This window comes from Lynx canadensis, chromosome B1, assembly GCF_007474595.2.
Source record: "Lynx canadensis isolate LIC74 chromosome B1, mLynCan4.pri.v2, whole genome shotgun sequence".
In the NCBI taxonomy this organism is placed as follows: domain Eukaryota; kingdom Metazoa; phylum Chordata; class Mammalia; order Carnivora; family Felidae; genus Lynx; species Lynx canadensis.
This window is the reverse complement of record NC_044306.2, coordinates 169,067,272-169,093,559: the sequence shown is the minus strand read 5'-3', so window position 1 is coordinate 169,093,559 and position 26,288 is coordinate 169,067,272. Positions and strand designations below refer to the sequence as shown.

Here is a 26,288-nt window from a genome sequence, read left to right as displayed (position 1 = left end):
TCCTTTCTTTAATGAGACATGGTATACTTAAATAAATATGAAAAAGTGTTCTAAAAATGCCTTTGAATATATAACACCCACACTCAATTTCTCCACAGACCTCCACTACCTTATGAATTAAATATAAAAAAACCAATCTGGCATTTGAAAGCCTCCATTATATGATAAAGGCCTAATTAGTTAGGCTTATCTCCAATTACACCTCAGTAGAGGTGCTTCGGCCAAATCGGTCTCTTTCCTTTGTGATTTCTCCTCTCTGTGCCTTTACTCATATGCCATTCCCTGTACCAGAAAGCCTCTCTTTCTGCCACTCTCTTTGCCGTTTCAATGATATCCATCAGCATTTATTAAGATGTTAGCTCTTAAAACAGACAAACTGTTCAACTCTAGTGACAACACAATTAAAATTTATTTCTTGTTCCCATAATAGTTCAATACAGGTGTTTCTTCATCAATGGCATGGGGTGAGGTATGGTGAAAGTGGTAGTTTACATCATAAAGTTACTCAAGACAACCCATCTTCAAGCCATCCAAGGTCAACCCAGGCATTAATGTCCAGCCAACAGAAAGGGAAGAGATGGTAGAGAAGGGGCACCACTTCCTAATCCCAAAGGAGCCATATGCCTTGCTTCTGCTGCAGTTCATTGGTGAGAGCTAGTTATATGGCCCCACATAATTTCAAGAGAAAGTGAGAAATACAGTCCCTAGTTAAGCATCTACTCCTCAGCAAAAAGTCTATGTGAGCATTTCGGAGCACGAATATTTGATGGGCACTTAGCAGTCTCTGCTAAACATCTTTCATGGCACATCTCCATACTACCCTACTATTCAAATAAGCACTATTTCTCATCCAACCTTTGTAGTATTTAAAAAATCTATTATTAGGTTCTGAACATGGTCTATCAGGTATTTATTACGTGTCTTTGTATTTACTTTATTTCCCATTTTACTATTCTGATAATATCCTTTACATTACTCCTAATACTCTTTGTATCCACTGTGGTGATGAGTGAAAAATCCTTGCATTGGATTTAATTTTGAATTTGTTATTCAGGAAATTATTTTTCTGAGTAAAGCACCCAGAATCTCCTTATCCCTGTAATACCAAGATTGATATTTGGATGACACAGGAGGAAATGGACTCAGCGAATGTTTCCAGAGAGACAATATCCTTGAGGTGATGGTAATATTCATAGATGGTCTCTACTCCAAATACATGATAGTCTTAGAAAGTATGTGGCTATACAATTCTAGAAACTGTCTTGGGTTGAATTGTGCTCCTCCTCCCTCAGCCAAAATAGAGGGATAAGTTGTAGTCCTAACCACCAGTACTTCAGAATGTGACCTTATTTGGAAATAAGGTCTTTACAGAGAGAATCAAATTATAATGCAGTCAGTAGAGTAGATTCTATTCCAATATGACTGGTGTCATAAAAAGGAAAAAGTCAGACACAAAGATAAACTCGCACAGAAGAAAGATGATGTGAAGACACAGAAGGAGAATGTCATGTGAAGATAAAGCAGAGATTAAAGTAATGCTTCCAGAAGCCAAGAAATATCTGAGGTTAGCAGAAACTGCAAGAGGCAAGGAAGGGTCTTTCTCCTATAGGGTTCAGAGGGAGCATGGAGCCACTGACACCTTGGTTTTGGACTTCATGCTTCCAGAAATGTGAGACAGTAAATTTTGTTTTAACTCTTTGCATATCTGGATTTTTCTTTCTTTTTTATTCTCATTGTCACTTCCTCAGAGAGGTCTTTCTTTGTCAACAAACCTAAAGCACCACTATTGCCTACGTGGCAATGAGAAAAAATGAAATATGGCCCTTTGTAGCAACGTGGATGGAACTGGAGAGTGTAATGCTAAGTGAAATAAGCCATACAGAGAAAGACAGATACCATATGGTTTCACTCTTATGTGGATCCTGAGAAACTTAACAGGAACCCATGGGGGAGGGGAAGGAAAAAAAAAAAAAGAGGTTAGAGTGGGAGAGAGCCAAAGCATAAGAGACTGTTAAAAACTGAGAACAAACTGAGGGTTGACGGGGGGTGGGAGGGAGGGGAGGGTGGGTGATGGGTATTGAGGAGGGCACCTTTTGGGATGAGCACTGGGTGTTGTATGGAAACCAATTTGTCAATAAATTTCATAAAAAAAAAATATATAATCTACATCAGGGCAGGGTGTTAGGATCACTCATTTCTTGCCTTGGTCGCTCCATGCATGGCATAGTAACTCATATCTCACAGGGCCTCAAGAAGCAATTGGTGAATGAATGAATGAATGATTGTTCCTTTTGCTTTACAGAAGGTAGGAAAGTTAGTCAGGTAAGTCATCCAATAGTTTCAAACTTCTTGCCATTGTCTGGATTTAAAATACATAGATTTTGGGGCGCCTGGGTGGCGCAGTCGGTTAAGCGTCCGACTTCAGCCAGGTCACGATCTCGCGCTCCGTGAGTTCGAGCCCCGCGTCAGGCTCTGGGCTGATGGCTCAGAGCCTGGAGCCTGTTTCCGATCCTGTGTCTCCCTCTCTCTCTGCCCCTCCCCCGTTCATGCTCTGACTCTCTCTGTCCCAAAAATAAAACAAAACAAAACAAAACAAAACAAAAAAAACGATGAATAAAATACATAGATTTTGAAGCCAAACTTATTGGGCTTCAAAACCAGCCTGGTCATTTCATAGCGTTGAATGAGGGCAAAGTGAATAAATAGCTCCTTGTTATTCAATTGCCATATCTGCAAAATGGAGGTAACATTAATACCTATGGCACTGGATCATTACTCTGATTGAATGAATTGTACATGCAGTGTTTAGAGGTATGCCCAGCACATGGTAAATGCCATATAAATACTTGCCGTTGTTATTTTATTATTATTACTAAATACATACATGGTGTAGTATTATTTGCTATAGTTGATAAAGAAGAGATTAAGGCCATTGTCTCTGCCTACAAGGACTTTACTATATAGTTAGGGAGACTATAGAAGTTAAGTTATTCAAATAAAATTCAATTTACTAATTCAAAGCAGATGAGATAAGATAAACATAAAATGTAATATTGGGGTAATAATTATGATAAGCATGATTAGCAAGATTGTCCATCATATAGTTAATACAAAAGAAATCACACTATTTAGTAGCGACTTCACCATTTCTTGTCACCTGATTACAAAGCTGTGTTCCAAGAAACATTATTTAAAAGGGACTTCATTAGATTTTACGAATTAACTCTTCCTAAAGTATTTCTAAAAAAAGATTCTTTAAGGATGGAGGGACCCACTGACTAGCAGAAATCTATAGCAGAAAGCAGGGTGTTTCAGGGCCTCTCAGCAGGCACCCAAAATTCAGTATTAAAATGCTCCTTTTACTCTGGAGTGTTCATTCTCTTGGGGGAATTCTTGAGCCAAACTTTCAGTTCAGCTTTGCCATTAAAATCTCTTAATATTCAAGGCTCATCTTCAGGATTTAGAGATCTTATTAGAACATACCATTTTCATCAGCTACCAATTGGGAATATCCAGACTCTCAAGCATAATGGATGGGAAAGAGAGTGGTTTCTGAACCCATCTGGCCATCTGTGCCAGGCAGTTCCAAGCAAACACCCTGAAAAAATTGATTTTGCTTGCAAATTTATAAATTTGGTTCTGAATTTTCTGTTTGTTTAGTGTTCCTCCACTGGGCAACAGAGATGCTAAGTGGTAATGACAAACTCAGATGTGCACATTTAGTTGATTACATTGGATTCCAAACACCTGAGCCAAGAGTTGGTCGCTATTCAATAATCCCAGTTATCCCCCAGCTGCCATGTGACTTGTCTCATACGTAGGATAGAAAAGGATCCTATGTCTCACCCAGTTTGTCCCCACACAGGCCCTATCTCTGATTTTCACGTCTTTCTATAATTGTTTTAATCCAAGCTATAACGACATTAAATGGGTATTTAAGGAAAATCAATTCAGAACACTATAATTAGCAAACACTATAAGCCTGAGATATTGAGGCAGAACACTCAACTCCAGGAAGGGGGTTATTTGTAATAAAATGTGTATAAAATCACGTGTGACATTTACCAGTACTGACTTGGTCGATGCTTAGACCTTGGTTTTTAGTTCATTTATTTGAAATACTACATAGCCTTTATCTTATTTTTTCAAACAATTATGATGAAGCTATATTTGACCAAAATGAAATGTTATCTTCGTATATGTAGCTTAAATATTTTCAGAATTATCTTAGAAGCAATAAAAAACCAATATTGCACCCCACTGATAATCATTTTAATGTTTCTCATGTATAAGAAAGGCATATTAAACAATTCACTATATATGTTTTTAATTTCAACTCCTTATACAAAATTTGTCTTGGAATGAATCAGTCTCTCGCCTCGCCCCGCCCCGCCTCGCCTCCCTCTTCTCTTCTCTTTTCCCTTCTCTTTTCCTTTCTCTTCTCTCTCTTTCCTGGCTCTCTCTCTCTCTCTCTCTCTGTTTCTTTTCCTGTGTCTGTTTGATGGAATAACAAGTCGCTACCAGGTTAATTCTAGGTAGTGACTCCAGAAATGAAATGAGAGCGGTTGCTGTAAAAGTCAAGGGCCAAAAGAGAAACCTCTTCAGTATCTTCGGGTATGTACAAAATGAAGTGAGCAGTTTGAAATTGGATAATATTGTCACTATTACTAATTCCCAAACTTTTGTATCTATTAGAATCATCTGAGGAGAGGATGTGCTGGTTACAATGCAAATTTCTAGGCCTCCACGATAGAAACTCTGACTCAATACATCTAAATTGAGATTTATTTTTTGAAAATATCCAGATGAGTGTTAGTGGTCACTTCACTGCTGAGGTATCCAGAAAAGGCAGTTTCAGGAACAACTATTTCTAGACTAAAAGGCTCTTTCATCTTGCCTAAACATTCCTTCATTATCTTTCTTACTGATTACCTTCTCAAGGTCTTGCTTTATTTTCCCCAGGGCCCAGATCTCACCTCTCCATTATTAACGACTGGAGTGGTTAGGGGAGCTGTCAAAAATTTCAGCAGCAGAGCTGACTCAAACCACTCTGCACTCCATTTGCTCCATCATGTCACCTGCCCTGTCATAGATCCAGTCCACTTAGCACAGAGTCTGATTGACTGGAAGGACTGGGAGAGTCATTAGCATACCACAGTTGTCAAGGTAGCTGCATAGCCAGAGAATGAAGTGGCCATAACATTCCACTCAATTTACAGAAAAAAAAGTAATTCAGCAGTATTTGTCCTTCTATAATAGAAGAAGAAACTTTGTATTAGTTTTACCCTCGGGGAAGGGGCAGTCCAACTCTGGCTGATGAGTTTCATCTCTAAAGTTGGAATACAGAGGCGCAGGAAGATGGCGGCGTAGGAGGACGCTGGGCTCACCGCGCGTCCTGCTGATCACTTAGATTCCACCTACACCTGCCTAAATAACCCAGAAAACCGCCAGAGGATTAGCAGAACGGAGTCACCGGACCCAAGTGCAGACGAGAGGCCCACGGAAGAGGGTAGGAAGGGCGGCGAGGCGGTGCGCGCTCCACGGACTGGCGGGAGGGAGCCGGGGCGGAGGGGCGGCTCGCCAGCCAAGCAGAGCCCCCGAGTCCGGCTTGCAAAAGCGGAGGGGCCTGACGGACTGTGTTCCGACAGCAAGCGCGACTTAGCGTCTGGGAGGTCATAAGTTAACAGCTCTGCTCGGAAAGCGGGAAGGCTGGAGGACAAAGGGAGGGTGAGCTGCGGAGCCCCCGGACGACAGAGCTCAGTTTGGCGGGGAACAAAGGCGCTCGCCAGCGCCATCTCCCCCGCCCATCCCCCAGCCAAAATCCCAAAGGGAACCAGTTCCGGCCAGGGAAATTGCTCGCTCCGCGAAAACACCCAACTCTGTGCTTCTGCGGAGCCAAACCTCCGGCAGCGGATCTGACTCCCTCCGGCTGCCACAGGGCCCCTCCTGAAGTGGATCACCTAAGGAGAAGCGAGCTAAGCCTGCCCCCCCTCCCGCCGTGCACCTTGCCTTCCCACCCCAGCTAATACGCCAGATCCCCAGCATCACAAGCCTGGCAGTGTGCAAGTAGCCCAGACGGGCCACGCCACCCCACAGTGAATCCCGCCCCTAGGAGAGGGGAAGAGAAGGCACACACCAGTCTGACTGTGGCCCCAGCGGTGGGCTGGGGGCAGACATCAGGACTGACTGCCGCCCCGCCCACCAACTCCAGTTATACACCACAGCACAGGGGAAGTGCCCTGCAGGTCTTCACCACACCAGGGACTATCCAAAATGACCAAGCGGAAGAATTCCCCTCAGAAGAATCTCCAGGAAATAACAACAGCTAATGAGCTGATCAAAAAGGACTTAAATAATATAACAGAAAGTGAATTTAGAATAATAGTCATAAAACTAATCGCTGGGCTGGAAAACAGTATACAGGACAGCAGAGAATCTCTTGCTACAGAGATCAAGGGACTAAGGAACAGTCACGAGGAGCTGAAAAACGCTTTAAAGGAAATGCAAAACAAAATGCAAACCACCACGGCTCGGATGGAAGAGGCAGAGGAGAGAATAGGTGAACTAGAAGATAAAGTTATGGAAAAAGAGGAAGCTGAGAAAAAGAGAGATAAAAAAATCCAGGAGTATGAGGGGAAAATTAGAGAACTAAGTGATACACTAAAAAGAAATAATGTACGCATAATTGGTATTCCAGAGGAGGAAGAGAGAGGGAAAGGTGCTGAAGGGGTACTTGAAGAAATAATAGCTGAGAACTTCCCTGAACTGGGGAAGGAAAAAGGCATTGAAATCCAAGAGGCACAGAGAACTCCCTTCAGACGTAACTTGAATCGATCTTCTGCACGACATATCATAGTGAAACTGGCAAAATACAAGGATAAAGAGAAAATTCTGAAAGCAGCAAGGGGTAAACGTGCCCTCACATATAAAGGGAGACCTATAAGACTCGTGACTGATCTCTCTTTTGAAACTTGGCAGGCCAGAAAGAATTGGCACGAGATGTTCAGGGTGCTAGACAGCAAAAATATGCAGCCGAGAATCCTTTATCCAGCAAGTCTATCATTTAGAATAGAAGGAGAGATAAAGGTCTTCCCAAACAAACAAAAACTGAAGGAATTTGTCACCACTAAACCAGCCCTACAAGAGATCCTAAGGGGGACCCTGTGAGACAAAGTACCAGAGACATCACTACAAGCATAAAACATACAGACATCACAATGACTCTAAACCCGTATCTTTCTATAATAACACTGAATGTAAACGGATTAAATGCGCCAACCAAAAGACATAGGGTATCAGAATGGATAAAAAAACAAGACCCATCTATTTGCTGTCTACAAGAGACTCATTTTAGACCTGAGGACACCTTTAGATTCAGAGTGAGGGGATGGAGAACTATTTATCATGCTACTGTAAGCCAGAAGAAAGCTGGAGTAGCCATACTTATATCAGACAAACTAGACTTTAAATTAAAGGCTGTAACAAGAGATGAAGAAGGACATTATATAATAGTTACAGGGTCTATCCATCAGGAAGAGCTAACAATTATAAATGTCTATGCGCCGAATACCGGAGCCCCCAAGTATATAAAACAATTACTCATAAACAGAAGCAACCTTATTGATAAGAATGTGGTAATTGCAGGGGACTTTAACACCCCACTTACAGAAATGGATAGATCATCTAGACACACGGTCAATAAAGAAACAAGGGCCCTGAATGAGACATTGGATCAGATGGACTTGACAGATATATTTAGAACTCTGCATCCCAAAGCAACAGAATATACTTTCTTCTCGAGTGCACATGGAACATTCTCCAAGATAGATCATATACTGGGTCACAAAACAGCCCTTCATAAGTTTACAAGAATTGAAATTATACCATGCATACTTTCAGACCACAATGCTATGAAGCTTGAAATCAACCACAGGAAAAAGTCTGGAAAACCTCCAAAAGCGTGGAGGTTAAAGAACACCCTACTAACGAATGAGTGGGTCAACCAGGCAATTAGAGAAGAAATCAAAAAATATATGGAAACAAACGAAAATGAAAATACAACAATCCAAACGCTTTGGGACGCAGCGAAGGCAGTCCTGAGAGGAAAATACATTGCAATCCAGGCCTATCTCAAGAAACAAGAAAAATCCCAAATACAAAATCTAACAGCACACCTAAAGGAAATAGAAGCAGAACAGCAAAGGCAGCCTAAACCCAGCAGAAGAAGAGAAATAATAAAGATCAGAGCAGAAATAAACAATATAGAATCTAAAAAAACTGTAGAGCAGATCAACGAAACCAAGAGTTGGTTTTTTGAAAAAATAAACAAAATTGACAAACCTCTAGCCAGGCTTCTCAAAAAGAAAAGGGAGATGACCCAAATAGATAAAATCATGAATGAAAATGGAATGATTACAACCAATCCCTCAGAGATACAAACAATTATCAGGGAATACTATGAAAAATTATATGCCAACAAATTGGACAACCTGGAAGAAATGGACACATTCCTGAACACCCACACTCTTCCAAAACTCAATCAGGAGGAAATAGAAAGCTTGAACAGACCCATAACCAGCGAAGAAATTGAATCGGTTATCAAAAATCTCCCAACAAATAAGAGTCCAGGACCAGATGGCTTCCCAGGGGAGTTCTACCAGACGTTTAAAGCAGAGATAATACCTATCCTTCTCAAGCTATTCCAAGAAATAGAAAGGGAAGGAAAACTTCCAGACTCATTCTATGAAGCCAGTATTACTTTGATTCCTAAACCAGACAGAGACCCAGTAAAAAAAGAGAACTACAGGCCAATATCCCTGATGAATATGGATGCAAAAATTCTCAATAAGATACTAGCAAATCGAATTCAACAGCATATAAAAAGAATTATTCACCATGATCAAGTGGGATTCATTCCTGGGATGCAGGGCTGGTTCAACATTCGCAAATCAATCAACGTGATACATCACATTAACAAAAAAAAAGAGAAGAACCATATGATCCTGTCAATCGATGCAGAAAAGGCCTTTGACAAAATCCAGCACCCTTTCTTAATAAAAACCCTTGAGAAAGTCGGGATAGAAGGAACATACTTAAAGATCATAAAAGCCATTTATGAAAAGCCCACAGCTAACATCATCCTCAACGGGGAAAAACTGAGAGCTTTTTCCCTGAGATCAGGAACACGACAGGGATGCCCACTCTCACCGCTGTTGTTTAACATAGTGCTGGAAGTTCTAGCATCAGCAATCAGACAACAAAAGGAAATCAAAGGCATCAAAATTGGCAAAGATGAAGTCAAACTTTCGCTTTTTGCAGATGACATGATATTATACATGGAAAATCCGATAGACTCCACCAAAAGTCTGCTAGAACTGATACATGAATTCAGCAAAGTTGCAGGATACAAAATCAATGTCCAGAAATCAGTTGCATTCTTATACACTAACAATGAAGCAACAGAAAGACAAATAAAGAAAATGATCCCATTCACAATTGCACCAAGAAGCATAAAATACCTAGGAATAAATCTAACCAAAGATGTAAAGGATCTGTATGCTGAAAACTATAGAAAGCTTATGAAGGTAATTGAAGAAGACTTAAAGAAATGGAAAGACATTCCCTGCTCATGGATTGGAAAAATAAATATTGTCAAAATGTCAATACTACCCAAAGCTATCTACACATTCAATGCAATCCCAATCAAAATTGCACCAGCATTCTTCTCGAAATTAGAACAAGCAATCCTAAAATTCATATGGAACCACAAAAGGCCCCGAATAGCCAAAGGAATTTTGAAGAAGAAGACCAAAGCAGGAGGCATCACAATCCCAGACTTTAGCCTCTACTACAAAGCTGTCATCATCAAGACAGCATGGTATTGGCACAAAAACAGACACACAGACCAATGGAATAGAATAGAAACCCCAGAACTAGACCCACAAACGTATGGCCAACTCATCTTTGACAAAGCAGGAAAGAACATCCAATGGAAAAAAGACAGCCTCTTTAACAAATGGTGCTGGGAGAACTGGACAGCAACATGCAGAAGGTTGAAACTAGACCACTTTCTCACACCATTTACAAAAATAAACTCAAAATGGATAAAGGACCTAAATGTGAGACAGGAAACCATCAAAACCTTAGAGGAGAAAGCAGGAAAAGACCTCTCTGACCTCAGCCGTAGCAATCTCTTCCTCGACACATCCCCAAAGGCAAGGGAATTAAAAGAAAAAGTGAATTACTGGGACCTTATGAAGATAAAAAGCTTCTGCACAGCAAAGGAAACAACCAACAAAACTAAAAGGCAACCAACGGAATGGGAAAAGATATTTGCAAATGACATATCGGACAAAGGGCTAGTATCTAAAATCTATAAAGAGCTCACCAAACTCCACACCCGAAAAACAAATAACCCAGTGAAGAAATGGGCAGAAAACATGAATAGACACTTCTCTAAAGAAGACATCCAGATGGCCAACAGACACATGAAAAGATGTTCAGCGTCGCTCCTTATCAGGGAAATACAAATCAAAACCACACTCAGGTATCACCTCACGCCAGTCAGAGTGGCCAAAATGAACAAATCAGGAGACTATAGATGCTGGAGAGGATGTGGAGAAACGGGAACCCTCTTGCACTGTTGGTGGGAATGCAAATTGGTGCAGCCGCTCTGGAAAGCAGTGTGGAGGTTCCTCAGAAAATTAAAAATAGACCTACCCTATGACCCAGCAATAGCACTGCTAGGAATTTACCCAAGGGATACAGGAGTACTGATGCATAGGGGCACTTGTACCCCAATGTTCATAGCAGCACTCTCAACAATAGCCAAGTTATGGAAAGAGCCTAAATGTCCATCAACTGATGAATGGATAAAGAAATTGTGGTTTATATACACAATGGAATACTATGTGGCAATGAGAAAAAATGAAATATGGCCCTTTGTAGCAACGTGGATGGAACTGGAGAGTGTAATGCTAAGTGAAATAAGCCATACAGAGAAAGACAGATACCATATGGTTTCACTCTTATGTGGATCCTGAGAAACTCAACAGGAACCCATGGGGGAGGGGAAGGAAAAAAAAAAAAAAAGAGGTTAGAGTGGGAGAGAGCCAAAGCATAAGAGACTGTTAAAAACTGAGAACAAACTGAGGGTTGATGGGGGGTGGGAGGGAGGGGAGGGTGGGTGATGGGTATTGAGGAGGGCACCTTTTGGGATGAGCACTGGGTGTTGTATGGAAACCAATTTGTCAATAAATTTCATAAAAAAAAAAAAAAGTTGGAATACAGGTTCATTCCATTATTGTTTGTGCCTGTTTGATTTAATTATTTAAATGAGATGGTGTCACACATTTACATTGAAACATGGAGGTAAATGATGTAATTAATAAGCGAGGAAATAAGTAGAATATGGTTGCCTCAGAGGAGCTAAACTGAGTGGGGGAAGGTACAGGGAACTCTCGTTACAAATCTTATAGCATGAGTTGACCTTTGCAACTGTGTTGGGTACTATTACATAAGTGCAAAACCTAAATAAGAAAATTAAAGGATACTAGCTTAGCTAATGTTTTTATTTGTTTGGTTTGGGCTTAAAATGTTTTGTTTCATTGTTTTCTAGAAGCAAGCTGAATCATTTAGGTGCTTACCTTACAAAACTCTTTCTAGAGAGAAATTAAAAAAAAAAAGAAAGAAAGATGTGTGTTTTCCTTCCTATTCATTTCAGTTGTTATCTTTACACCATTATGATTTGGGTTCTTTATTTTATGAGTTTTTTCATTCGCCTGAATATTTTCTGTCTTTTCAGTGTCTTAAAGCCTCAAGATCTTATTTTACTAAAGATCAATTCTTTTACCATTTTTATCGTTCATTTCAATTCAGAGTGTTTGTTTCTGGGAATCTAATAATCACAAATATAATCTGTTCTTTTTCAAGTAGCTTCCTAATTCATCTCAATGCTGCCTGGTGTTCCAGTTCCACTGGGTTGTTTACCACTCAGCAATCTGGACAGCATTTGAATCTGTCAATCCCCGATTTCATTAAGCTTAAACTTGCTTTAATGTAGCAAATACCATTGCCCCCAGGTTTAGATACAATGAAATGAAGGATAGAAACCAGGTTACTGTCATATGGAAATGTCAGGTATGCTATGTTGATTTGACCTTGTTTTATTTTTCATATAAATTCTGTATCTTGGGGTGGGATATCAAAGGTTGTCAACATTTAGATTAAGAACACAATTTACCGCAAGATTTCTAGTTTCTAAAAAGCAAAAAGCATATCTTATATGGTCTTTAAGAATTTTATGTATTTTTTTCCTAAGCATCGGGGTTTCTTTAATATTGTGTATTACTGACATAAACACACTGTAGAGCATTTCTATAAAAAGTCTGTGTGTAAATACGATGACTTCAAATATTTTCCTATTGATTTATACATTATTTTCTACTGGCTTTATGACCTTGGGAAAATTGTTTAATTTCTCTGTGCCTCACATTTCTCTCCTATAAAATAAAGTTTAAACTATTATCACCACAATAAGGCTAACTGATTTAATAATAAAGCTAACACTTCTGCATAACACTCAACATGTGGCAGGAACTATTTTAAAGCCCCTTGTGTGTAAGCATCATTTAATCCTCAACACAACCCAGGAGAGAGTCACTCTTAACAACGTCTGAATTTTATAGATTAGGAAAGTGATGCTGTGGGACTGAGATACGGTGGTATCTACGACTGAGGACAGTCATGGTTTCTGATCTCGGGGAGCTTCTGTAGAATACAGAAAATAATTAAAATCAAGTGTGATTAGTGTCTGGGCATGGACAAGTGGGAGGTAGGATGGAGACAACAGGAGGCTCCCGTCTATTCTCGAAGGTGAAGAAAAACCCTCAGGGCAGAGCTGGCCCCATTTGATAAAGTAGTAGAAGCTACACTCCAGGAGAGTTCTGAAGATGACAAGGATAGCCTCAGCAGGTGTCCCTGGGTAAACGGGTATCAAAGAAGAGAGCTGAGAGAAGCTTTTTAGGATGAATGGAAGAAAGGTGAAGCTCTTTTTTCTCTAATATTATTTGTAAGTGTCAGCTGGATGGGCAAAGTTAGCAGAGAGGAGTCCAGTCCTGGTCAAGGGCAGTCAGCAGGTTGTGACTAGTCTCTGCTCTGACTCTCAGAGAGAGAGCGCAGAACGGAAAGCCTCTCCTTTTACCTATCCTCCCTACCTCCTTTCAGTCCATGAACATATAAAAGACCACATATGCCAGGCCCTGCTGGGAAAGAGTAGGGAATATTACAGACACAGTCTGTGTCCACACGGCCCTTACATTTCTTTGTGAACCTAACAAGAATAAAGACTTCACTCTTGTTCAGGGAAAAATACGTTAAAAATTAATATTTTAAAAAATGAATATTCTAGAAAAGACAGACTCAGGCTCAGTTCTGATTGGCATTTCCTTTAATGACAGAGTTAGCAGATGAGTTTAGTCTGGAGCAATGGCGTAAAGAATGAATACAACCTATGAAAAATTGTGAAGCAGACAGTGATGTTGGCTTGCTGTCCAACTCTAATTATAACAAATCATGACCACAAAGTCATTGAATCAAAACATGAGTTGGTTGACCACTGTTGAACAATAATAGTGATAACGCTATGCTAGTAATAATAATAGAAAAATGACGGAGCCCTTAAAACTTGTGAGGCAGTGTGCTAAGTTTTCTATACACAGTATTTCACTCAACCCTCAAAACCTTTTGTACATGAGAAAATTGAGACCTAGAAGAGCTAAATAGTCAGTCTGAGGTTACCTAGTTAAGTAAGAGGCAAAACTAAGGTTTAGATCCTTAGTTATCATTATATATAAGGGTAGATTGATAAATAGATAGATTGATGAAATGGACCAAATAGCTTTCAGTCTGCCGTCAAAATCGTTTTTAGTATTTTGTGATTACATTATTTTAATTAGTATACCAAATGTAATAGAGAAACAATATCATACATATTTCAATTGTGTGGCATATGTCCGTATCTATCCAAAGGGTCTAATGAATCAATTCTCTCCAAAACATCCCCTAAGTATTCTAGGTTTTGATTTTATACACAGTTCCTCTTTATTACAATGGCTTCCTGTATGATCAAGGTCATCGCAGGACACAGGGCACTCAAAGGTGTTGGTGGAGTAGAAGTTAATGAAGGGATTATGGACAAAGGTTGAGTGGGGAAAAAAGGGAACCCCCCATGTAGATGCTGAAGCACTACATGGCTGGCAACGGAGGGTTATCTTTACTGTCTCCAGACTTGAAGGGCAAGAGGGGAGTGCAGCTACCTCAGCTTGGGAAGAGCCTGCAATGGAGAGGAGAGCTGCCCAGCAGGGGCTCTGGCCCCAGGTCCAAGAACACAGCCACCGCCCACATGGGGCCCGTGAGAGAGAGGGAGCCAGCGCAATCAATACCCAGACCTCATTATTCTCCAGTTCTCCCAACATCCTGCGGGGCACCCCACTGCCAGAGCCCTGTGGGAGGCTACAGTGTGAGTGGCCATAATGTAGGATGGAAAGGTCAGCCTCCTGGAGTTTGAAGGGTGAAGTATCAGTGGGAATCCAAGTTGGTTCCACGATTGCTGGCCACTCAGTGGGTAGTGGTTGTAGCCTCCACTCAGAAAGGAATCAAGGAGAAAAGGAGGAGGAGTTCATTTTGAAATCAAGTATATTACTTTAAAAAGAGTTCCATTTTGGAAGCAGTGTTTATTTCTTCCCATCTCTTTTAGAGTTTTTAATAATTGTGAGTTGATAGTATTTCATTTGTGCATTTGTAAGCATGTAATTTTGAGGCTATATATACAAAAAGAACAACAACAACAACAACAAAAACAACCCACAATTACTCTTCTCCACCTGGGATGTTGTGTTTAAATTGGTCTGAAAGGTACACATTGATATATATGTGTGTGTGCAGGGAGGACAAAAAGAAAGGGCCAGATCCTTTGGAAGATATTGAAGAAACAAAATAAGACAAACAAAAAGAAAGAGAATATAGCTAAATAGCGAGGGGGGAGGGTGAACATTTATTCACCTTGCCTTGTGCTTCAACAATCCAATACAGTGGAAGGAATCTCCACTGTATTCCTAAGAGGAACAATATGGGAGGGATCCTTTACGCCTCTCTCTTCCATACCTTCTTGCTCCTCCTCAAGGAAGAAAGAGTTACAGTTAACAGGTTAATGGTTTGAAAGAGTCTCCCTCCCTCTTCTCTTTCTTCCCATTTTTCTGTCGAGATACACAAGATTGCTTCTTTGGGCTAAGCATACAGAACAGACTCTGACCCTCCAGGTTGCTATTTGGGAGACAGAAATGAGTTTGACGTGGGTGGTGTGGCCTGGAGTTCTGGGTGAGTAAAATTAATTCCGGGAAGAGTGTCAGGAAGACTGGTTGTGATGTAGATGTAAACTGTATTATCCTACTCAGATTTACCAACGATAAAACGAACATTTTGATCGCCATTTGTCTAATTTACATATCACTTCAACTGGTTTGCAACTTAGGAGAAGAAGAGAGGGACAATCTTTATTACCCCATCCTGAAAAGAAGTCCAGCAACAACTAACCAGAAGAACAAAATAACATAAGAGATCTCTCTTATCTGATTGTTTAACCTTGAGCATATGCACCTTTTGTAGGACTTACTCTGCCAGCTTGGTTTGAGTAGAAACATCATTAAAATAGGATGACTCGTTAAATAAATCTCAGGTGTTAGAGGGGAGAAACACTGCTGAGAGATTATGCAGAAACCAATGAAACAGCTGAGGTCCAAATTTCACAGCTTTCAGTTGTGTGTACATATCACCCAGATCTGCTTCTGTCACCACTCCCTCTCCAAGCATCCAACTCAAAACAGCAATAAATTAGCAGAACCAAACAAAAACAGAAACCCTCCTATATCTTCCTTTGTTTGAAGAATGAAGTCTGAAATCTTTGACAAGATCAGAGCTGTGGACTTTTCTCCCACTAAGGATTCATCTTGTACACAATCTTCCTCACTTTCTATGTTTTTATTCCGCAAACCTAACATCCTCCCTCCTACCACAGGGCCTTTGTATATGCTGTTTCTTTTATTTGGAATGTTCTCCCCACCAGTTATCCTACTTAACTGCTACTCATGTTTCCCATTTCAGCTTGAGCTTCCTTTCCTCAAGGAAGCTTTCTTGACCCTCTAGCTTAGGTTATTCTTACTATTACATACTCTCACAGCTTCATCCTCTCTCTCTCTCTCTCTCTCTCTCTCCCTCTCTCTCTCTCTAACTCCACCACAACTTATTCCAGTTATGATGTTTCATTTACCAATGGGGATTATTTCACTAATGACAATTTTAATCTGGAATGCAGCTTCCTGAAGATATTTCTGATACAGTCTACACCTATTATTATTTTTTAAGTTTATTTATTTATTGAGAGAGAGAGAGAGAGAGAGAGAGAATATGAGTAGGGGAGGGGCAGAGAGAGAGGGAGAGAGAGAGAATCCCAAGCAGGCTTCACACTGTCAGTGCAAAGTCTGATGTGGGGCTCTAACACAAATCGCGAGAGCACGATCTGAGCCGAAATCAGAGTCAGAAGCCCAAATGACTGAGTCACCCAGGTGTTCCTATACCTATCCTTTATGATAGAGTTTAGTAGAATTGAAATCATTAGTAAAAGAAGGAATGCAAATTATGCAAATAAAAAATATATATGTAAGTATGTAAACACGCCATGTGTATATATGCAGAAATGTGGATTAAATAGCTTTTATGGGTTATAGGATATATGATTTCAGTATATCTCAAGAACATACTCCATATAGAGAAGTCAATTGTTTTCTATATTAGATTTTCATAGTATATTTTATGTTTCTCAAAAAAAAGTTCATGTTATTTTAGTAGCTGTAAGTGGAAAAAGTCTTCTCTGCATAGTTACAGTGGTACAATGAAGTTATTCTCTTACTGTTCACATAATTACCCCATTAAAAAAAAGTCTATTTAATTCATGTATATGGTAGCACTATTACATATTATCTTAACTATCAAGACACTCCAGTGAATTTTCTAACATTATAAATTAGTTCTAAAATAAATGTTGCAAATTCAACAGTCTTATCTTAGCTTTGATTTATAAAAGAAAATCGTAAGATGCTGTGAAGCAGATTGCTTTGGGGGGAAAAAAATAGAGCACTTGGTTTCTAGTTAATTCCACAAATTGCTTGTCATGTGCAGGGGTAAATTTAAGCAACCTGAACATCTGTGTGAATGAGGGGAAGGCTGTCTAGTCTGCCTTCTTTACATAAAATAATGTGGTCTCATCTCTTGGTAAAATGCAAAGCACAGTTCAAATCTCAGACAATCACAGGCTATCCTTAAGCTACAGTACTTTAGAAAGGATTTTGATGTCGTGGAGGTCTCTGAAGCTCCATCATAGTCTTCCCAGACCAAGAAGTGTGGGAGTGAAGAACACAGTCTGGAAGCCAAATGGTTGGTCTCCAATTTCACCTTCCCCACTTGCTGGCTGTATGACCTCAGGGAAGTTCCTTAACTTCTCTGTGCTTCTGTTTCCTCAGCAGCAATGTGCAGGCGGTAATACCATATATCACATAGTGTTATCATGCAGGTGAAATGAAGTACCGCATGGAAAGCCCGAAGAACAGTGGCCACCGCAGTGTAGGCATCGGTTAAGTATTAACGATGATTCACAGGACTGGTGCTTTTTAACAATCCACTGTCTAACCTGTTAGTTCCCTATATTGCATGGTGTGGGTGGTGGCAGTTTATTAATCTGTTCACCACATGATTCTGCAGCCTTCTGGGTGTAAAATTTGAAAAAAGAATCCTCTGTCCATTTAACACTTCGGAGATATTTTTAAAAGGAGACTCACTTTAGTAGTTGGAAATTAACTGTCTTTCTGTTTCACTTTTACTTGGTCTTCTCCTTCCCCAGTGGGAGGAGTGCCTGGTTCTTCTGATGGCCTTGCACTGTAATCTCTCAGGCTAGGCCTCCACATTTTCCAAAGTAATTTGGCCTCTAACCTTGCAACCTAGTTTCTCTTGGTCTGGAGGGTACTTTACTTTGAGATTTGGTAAGCTCTCTTCCCCATTTCATGCCAATTGCCTCCCCATATGGATTTAATCATAAGGAAGTTAGCAATGCCACTAAATACCAACTCCTTCAGAAACCACGAGAACTTTGCACAGTGCCATTTATCGTGACCCCACTGCCAGTCACCAAAGGTGAAGCAAATTCACTTTGAATCCCCTTTAAACCAATTTGTAAAAATGCCTGAGAGTCTAACAGATGATTCGCTGAAATTAAGATAGATCTAGTGCCTTCCTGGCAGCCACAAACAGTAACCCTACACCGAAACAGCAATCAAGTGAGTGTTGCATGATTTGCTCTTAGGAGCCCACGGTCTTCATTGTTCACATTTGTTTTACCCTCTAGATGCTGACAACTCCTTTCCTATTCCCTTACTTTGCAGAGATTAAAGAGAGATTTGAGAGTCGGGGATTGCCAGAGGCAGACTGTGAAGCCCCACACACGCTTTTCATCGCTGTCTTGTATTGCTCCCGGCATATTTTAATATATGTCTTCAACTCCACCCATGAAGCAGAATTATTATCAGCAGCAGATTTTTATCCTTGTTTGTGTTCATGAAAGATTCCATCATCCTTCCCAGGGCTGTGACAGGAAATGGAGCCCAGAGAAAGACATCCCTACAGCAACTTGAAAAACCTTTAAGGCTGACATGATCACAGTTCTAAAGATCAACTGGCCACGGTCAAAATAATGTATTTAGAAATGTGCAGAAGGGCGCATGTGTGGGTGGCTCAGTAGGTTAGACGTCTGACTTCGGCTCGGGTCATGATCTCATGGTTCATGAGTTTGAGCTCCACATCAGGCTCTGTGCTGACAGCTCAGAGCCTGGAGCCTGCTTCAGATTCTTTGCCTCCCTCTCTCTCTGCCCCTCCCCTCCTTGCACTCTCTCTCTCTCTCTCTCTTTTAAAAAAAATTAAAAACACGTGCAGAGTCTACATAGCCTTTGAGGCTGTTGTTCAAGTGCAGGGGAATAAACAGAAATTTCTGGTGTTTTCCATAACGAATGCGTCTGCAAGCATTCAGAGGGAGACCCGCAACAGGTCTCTACTCTTGATTCCCTTCTCTATGATCTTGGTCAGAACCACAGTCTCTCAGGTTCAAAACCCATGCTTCACGTCCCTGTCGTTCCCACCTTACCAACTCTTTCCCTTCTACATTGCAAAGCTCAAGGGTGGCCTGTCCTCTTTTTGACAATTATGAAATCCCTAATCTGCATTTCCTTCACTTTCCGACAGGGTAGGTGTCAAGCACTGATTATGAATTTTACAGGCATTTTCTCTTTTTTATCCAGGAAAAAGAAAACCAGATCATGTTTGTAATATTGGTACACTTCATAAACGATTGAAAACACATAGGGCTATAGTGACTGATAAAGAGATTTATCTCGGGAATGTTCTATCAGAATTCTGAAAGAAAAGTTAGGAAGTTATATTTAATACGACAGACTATATGTATGTATATACGAATATATATACATATATATATATATGCTCATATATATTAATTAAATATATACTCACACACTCATTCAGTCCTTGCCAAAACCTTTACGATTATCTCCATTTCATAAAATGAAACTGTAGCGTAGAACAGTTAAGTAACTTCCAAAGGTCAAATAGCTAAAAACATGATAGAGTCAGGTTTTGGACCCAGGGTGTCTGATTCCAGAATGAATTAAAGAAATATTTAACGAGTACATACTATATGCACTGGGTAGGTACAAAATAAGTATTATTTATGTAATCTTTTCTGTTTCAAAAACTCCGCCTATAGAAAGCAAATAAATAACTTACATAGTATTGAATTCTCAGTTCAATGAAGTCAGAGGTCCCAGCCAACAAATGACTTAGCCCTTGAATGGCAGGAGGCAGAGTTAATCAGATGTCTAGTAAACCACATCCAAACCTCTGAAAGCATACGCCCGGAGTCCAGCCCACGGAAAGCAACCTTGTTATGAACACTGTTTCTGAGTTATACAAAAGAGAGGGCGTAAAAACACCTGCTGTTCTTTATGTCTATAGTGAAAGCGTAATGGTGGATTGTGCCCCTCACTTCAACTGCTGTGATCATATAGGTAGGCTTCTACCCAAGGGGATATCATTGCCATTCCCTGGATTAGTCTGCGCCTTGTCAATCCCCTGCTGCCTTTCACATTCACTTCAGCTGCCCACCTCCGTATCACTGACTACTCAGTGTGCAGAGCATGGAGAGTACAAGGCTTATCTCCTGTATTTATTACATTAATTTGGCTCTTTAGAAAATGAGAATTCGGGTCAGCGATTCAAGACTTTTGTACCTTGACGGTGGGGTCCTTTTTTACTCCATGGAGGTACAAAGGGAAAGTAGGGGCCTTGTCCATTACTCACAACTCATTTTCCAAACCCAGATTCTGGTTGCCTTGCATTCTCACCCATCCTCTCTCTAAGCAGAGAGCAGCTGGTGCTGATGACATCAGTCTGTCTGCTAAGGAGAAATAGTACACAAGGCTTACTAGGAATCGAAAGACATCTAACCAGAAGTGACTGCAGCGAAAAGTCCAGCCTACATTAAGATTTTAGTCTCAATAGAGACACGGGAACAAATAATTAGAAAGAAAAATGTTACCATTGTGTCAGCTTTGGGAAAAATTTTCTCTGTGTGTATTTCAATTAACTATTCAATTAAATATGCATGGCCTCATGACAGTGCTCTGGGGAAGTGTCCTAGCCTCTGGCTAGGCCCTTAGGCCTTGAGAGAATGTTTCAATTTTTAAATAAGACCTCAAAAAGACCTTGGTTAATGTTTCTTGATGGATTTATCTGAAGCGACTTTTGAATCATTTTAATTTAAAAAGTATTTTAAATTTTTCACATGTTTTAATCTTCATTGTTGTCAATCAAAAGAAAAATCTGGGACATATTTTAAATTTATTTTCATTGAGCTATCATAAACATAAAAGTATACACAGTAAAGTGATGGACTTTCACAAACTGAACACCCTCTTATAACCATCACCTAGACTAAGGAACAGACATTAACACCACCCAAACACAGCTTTTGTTCCCACATAGGCTCTATGCTGCCCCCAGGGATAGCCACTATTCAAATTTCAATAAGCGCAGTATTCTTTATTTTTAAATTTTATGTAAATTAGATTATACAGCATTTACTTTTGTGTGTTGAACCTTTGTCAACACTGTGACATTATCCACATTATTTCATATATGTATAGATGGTTTCATATATGTATAGATGGGTACACAGTATCCCATTATGTGAATATTCTACAATTTATTTGTCCATTCTACCATTGGTGGGCCACTGGTTTCTAGCTTTCAGTGTTACAAATAGTGTTGGTATGAATATTCTAGCACTTCTTTTAATGAATGCATTCTCTGTTAAGCATATACTGAAGAAAGTAATAGTTGTTTCCTGAAGTGTATTTTGTATTGTTCCTGTAATAAATTACCACAAACTTAGTAGCTTAAAACAACGCAAATTGATTATCTACAGTTCTGGAGGCCGGATGCCCAAAATGGACATATTGCTGGTTCCTTGCGGAAAGAATGGGATGGTTGGGGACTAAAAGGGTTTTCTGCCTATGGAATTTCAGTAGATTTTAGCACCCACAGCAAAACAGAAGGAAAGGCACAGATTCTGCTTGTGTTGAAGTGCTCGGGCCACAGATTCTTTATTAGTTGAGAAAAGCTGCAAATAATGCCAGGATGATTTAGTAGAAAGATTGTTTGCCATCACAGGTAAGATGCTGTTATATTTTTGTGCATGGGCGCTCACAGGTAAGATGCTGTTATATTTTTGTGCATGGGCGCTGAGTTAAAAAAAAAATCTCTGTGCATTCATTGGTTTTAAGTTTTGAATTTTACTCTTGAACATGGAAATTATTTCTGAGGTGGTAAAACCCTTAGCACACTGGCAGAAATTAAGTACAAAATTGATTAGGGGGGATTTTCCATCACCCAAATTATAAAATATTCTTGCATAAAGAAAGAAGAACATGGGGCGCCTGGGTGGCGCAGTCGGTTAAGCGTCCGACTTCAGCCAGGTCAGGATCTCGCGGTCCGTGAGTTCGAGCCCCGCGTCAGGCTCTGGGCGGATGGCTCGGAACCTGGAGCCTGTTTCCGATTCTGTGTCTCCCTCTCTCTCTGCCCCTCCCCCGTTCATGCTCTGTCTCTCTCTGTCCCAAAAATAAATAAAAACGTTGAAAAAAAAAAAAAAAAAAAGAAAGAAGAACACATTGGGGCACCTGGGTGGCTCAGCTGGTTAGGTGTCTGACTTTGGCTCAGGTCATGATCTCGCAGTTTGTGAGTTGGAGCCCCACACTGGGCTCTATGCTGACAGCTCAGAGCCTAGAACCTGCTTCTGATCCTGATCCTGTGTATCCTTCTCTCTCTGCCCCTCCCCCACTCACATTCTGTCTGTCTGTCTCTCTCTGTCTCTCAAAAATAAATAAATATTAACAAAGATTTAAAAAAAAGAAGCACACATAAATATAGGCTGAAAACAGTTATGCCTCTCACCATGACAAGGTAAATGACACCAGACCTTTCCTCCCACCATAACAATTACAAAACTGAGCAAGATTTAACAAAACTGTCTTCAGTTATTGGATGACAGGCAGAGATGCTGAGATTCTGGAAATAAGGGAAATACATGAAGTGAACTTCTTATTAACCCAGGTGCTCCAAATGGTCTTAGCACAGTGAAGAGAAGTTGGCTGACCTGTGGAGCACAGAAGACGTAGATCAGAATTCAGGGCTGCTGAAGTGTCTGAAATTTGCAGAAAAGAACTGGAGAAGAGAAACTGCATTGGGAGAAATTAGAAGTCTAGGTTGGTGTTCGCCACAGACAGTTGGCCAAGGGCAGGGCTATGCACCTGCAGGATAAGTCTCTGTAAGACCCGACAATGACTGAATGTTGCAGGCTGAGAATTGGATGCAGGTATCAGAGATTGAGCAGCACAAGGGATCATCAGCATCCCGATCCTAAGACCCTGTTTTCCTACCAGGACCTGCATGTATTCATTCATTCATTCATTCATTCATTTATATTTTTAATTTTTATTTTAAAGAGAGGGAGAGAGAGAGAGAGAGAGAGAGAGAGAGAGCGCGAGTGGGGGAGGGGCAGAAGTTGAGAGAGAGAGGATCTTAAGCAGGCTCCATGCTCAGCATGTACCCCAAATGCAGAGCTCTATCCCATGACCTTGAGATCATGACCTGAGCATAAATCAAGAGTTAGATGCTCAACTGACTGAGTCACCCAAGGACCCCTAATTTTTTCCCCCCTAAGACCATTACTTATTTTGGAAATCTTTTTTTTTTTTTTTCTGGGAGAGATTAGGAATTAGAAACAGTTTTATACTTGCAAGCCCTCAGTTGGAAATATTTTCTCTAAATTCTGCTTAACAAGTGAATAGTTTGCTATTTATTTCACCTGTCTCCACGGCTTAGCACATACAGCTAAAGGAAACCAGTCTTTTCAGTATTGTGCATGGAAATCTTTCAAGCCAAATCCACAAATTCATTAGGTATGTTTTCTATCCCTCATATTACTGTAGGTGACAGTGTTGCCACATTTTCTACCAATGCATAACACAGGTTGTCTTTTTTACTTCCTGCAATAAGATTTCCTCATTGTCCTTACACTATGCACCAACAATTTCCTCAAAATTGTCCTAGCTTCTACCCACTACCGACAGCACATATTTTAGGGTTTGATCATAGTCAAACCCCTTTGCAGGACCAATTTCTATTTTGGTTACTTTTTGCTATGTAACAAGAATTCCAAAACCCAATGGCAAAAGACAAAAGTGATCATTTGCTATCTCAGAAATTTCTGGTTTGACCAAGTAGTTTATTCCCCTAATCTCATACAGCTCACTTATATGGCTGCAAACCGAAGGCAGATAGGGCTAAAAAAGTCAAGATGGCTTCAATCATTTATATGTCAGGAGAATTAGAAAGAACTAACAAACAGACAAAAAGGTTCATACTTCTCTCCCTATGCATTTAGATTCTCCATGAGGGTAGCTTCTTTATATGCATCTAGATTCCAAGAGTCAAACAATAAGGGAGAAAGTGGAAACTGTGAGCCCTTTGAAAAGCTAAGTCTAGAATTGGCATGACATCATTCATGCCATGTTCTCTGGATTCTTTTTGGCCAAACCAATCCAGATCTAAACAGGAGGGCACAAATGCCATAAATGAGGTAGTGACAAAAATTTATAGCCATTTTTAATCCACCAGAGACAAACTCTCAAAATCACAGTTTGTTAAAACTCAAGAAAGAAAAAATTTAAAATATGATTAGCCCATATCTTCCCCCCCAAAATTGAATTTGTAATACAAAACCTTCCCATGAAGAAAACTCCAGACCTAGATGGAGTCACTGGTAAATTTTGTAGAAAGAAAGAAAGAAAGAAAGAAAGAAAGAAAGAAAGAAAGAAAGTTAGTTCAAGAAAACCATAACTCATTCTTTGAAAATATTAATGAACTATAAAGCTGCTAGCAAGATTTAACAAGAACAAAGGAGAAAAGTCATTAATTTTGGAATATAAGAATATTAAAAATAACAAAAGCATTTAATGCTTTATTATGCATAATTTTATTCCAATGTTTGTGAAACTCTGACATGTGATTCAAGAAAAAAAAAAGGAATATCTGAAAAAAATTTAGTCACTAAATGAGCAAAATCAATACATTAAAAGCTATCCTCAGGGTGCCTTGATGGCTCAGTCAGTTGAGTGACCAACTCTTGATTTCAGCTCAGGTCATGATCCCAGGGTCGTGGGATCCAGTCCCATACTGGGCCCCACTGCTCCTCCCCTGCTCACACGTGTTCTTCCTCTCTCTCTCTCTCTCTAAAATTAAAAAAAAAAAAAGATATCCTCAAATACAAAACTAACACTAGGTTAAGGAGGTTTTGAAGGTTAGGTTACAGTAAATCATCAAATTGTCACTTCCAATAATATGCAAGCTATTCCAGGAAACAGGGGAAACTAACTTTTTTCATTTTGTGAGACTGATATAACTCAATAAATTTTTTAAGTATCTCTTATGGAAAGAAAACCATAAACCATGTCACATGGGGCTGTAAATATCAAAATATTAAATAAAACATTAGCAACACCAATCCAGGAGTATACTTTTAAAAATTCAATGAGACAAGGTAGAATGTATTTCAGTAAACCAAGAGTGGCTTAGCATGACAAAAATCTTACTGAAATTCTCAACGGTAAATAATAAAGGGGAAATAACTTCTTAGCACATGCAAAAAAGCATTTGGAAGAATAAATATTGGGTTTTTTAAATGATTATTATTGAGAGGGAGAGACAGACCCCAAGCAGGGTGGGGCAGATAGAGAGAGGGACAGAGAGAATCCCAAGCAGGCTTCACGTTTGTCAGCACAGAGCCTGATGTGGGGCTCAAACCCATGAACTGTGAGATCAGGACCGGAGCTGAAATCAAGAGCTGGACGCTTAACCAACTGAGCCACCCAGGAGCCCCAGAAGAATAAATATGATTAAATATCTATACTACCCAAAGCAATCTACACATTTAATGCAATCCCTACCAAAATACTTTTCACAGAGTTAGAACAAACAGTCCTAAAATTTGTACGGAACCACAAAAGATCCAGAATAGCCAAAGCACTCCTGGGGAAAAAAAAAGCAAAGTAAAGCTGGAGGCATCACTATTCCAGACTTCAGATTTTATTACAAACCTGTAGTGATCAAAACAGTACAGTACTGTCATAAAAATAGACACATAGATCAACAGAACAGAATAAAAAATCCAGAAATGGGACCACAACTATCTGGTCAATTAATAGTCAATAAAACAGGAAAGAATATTCAAGGTGTTGTGAAAATTGGACAGCAACATGTAAAAGAATGAAACTGGACCACTTTCATATAGCATACACAAAAATAAAATTCAAAATGGATTAAAGACTTAAATATGAGTCATGGAACTATAAATATTCTACAAGAGAACATAGGCAGTAACGTCTTTGATATCAGGTGCAGCAAGTTTTTTCTAGATAGATCTTCTGAAGCAAAGGAAACAAAAGCAAAAATCAACTATTGGAACTTCATCAAAAAAAAAAAAAAAAGAAAAGGAAACAATCAACCACAGTAAAAGGCAACCTATGGAATGGGAGAAGATATTTGCAAATGTCATTTCT

At 39.8% G+C, this 26,288-nt stretch overlaps 1 protein-coding gene across 1 annotated transcript in view; it reads right to left on the bottom strand.

Annotated features, from left to right (window-relative positions):
* Positions 1 to 26,288, bottom strand: part of KCTD8 (potassium channel tetramerization domain containing 8) — a 265,877-nt gene that overhangs the window by 44,630 nt on the left and 194,959 nt on the right. The window lies entirely within an intron of this gene.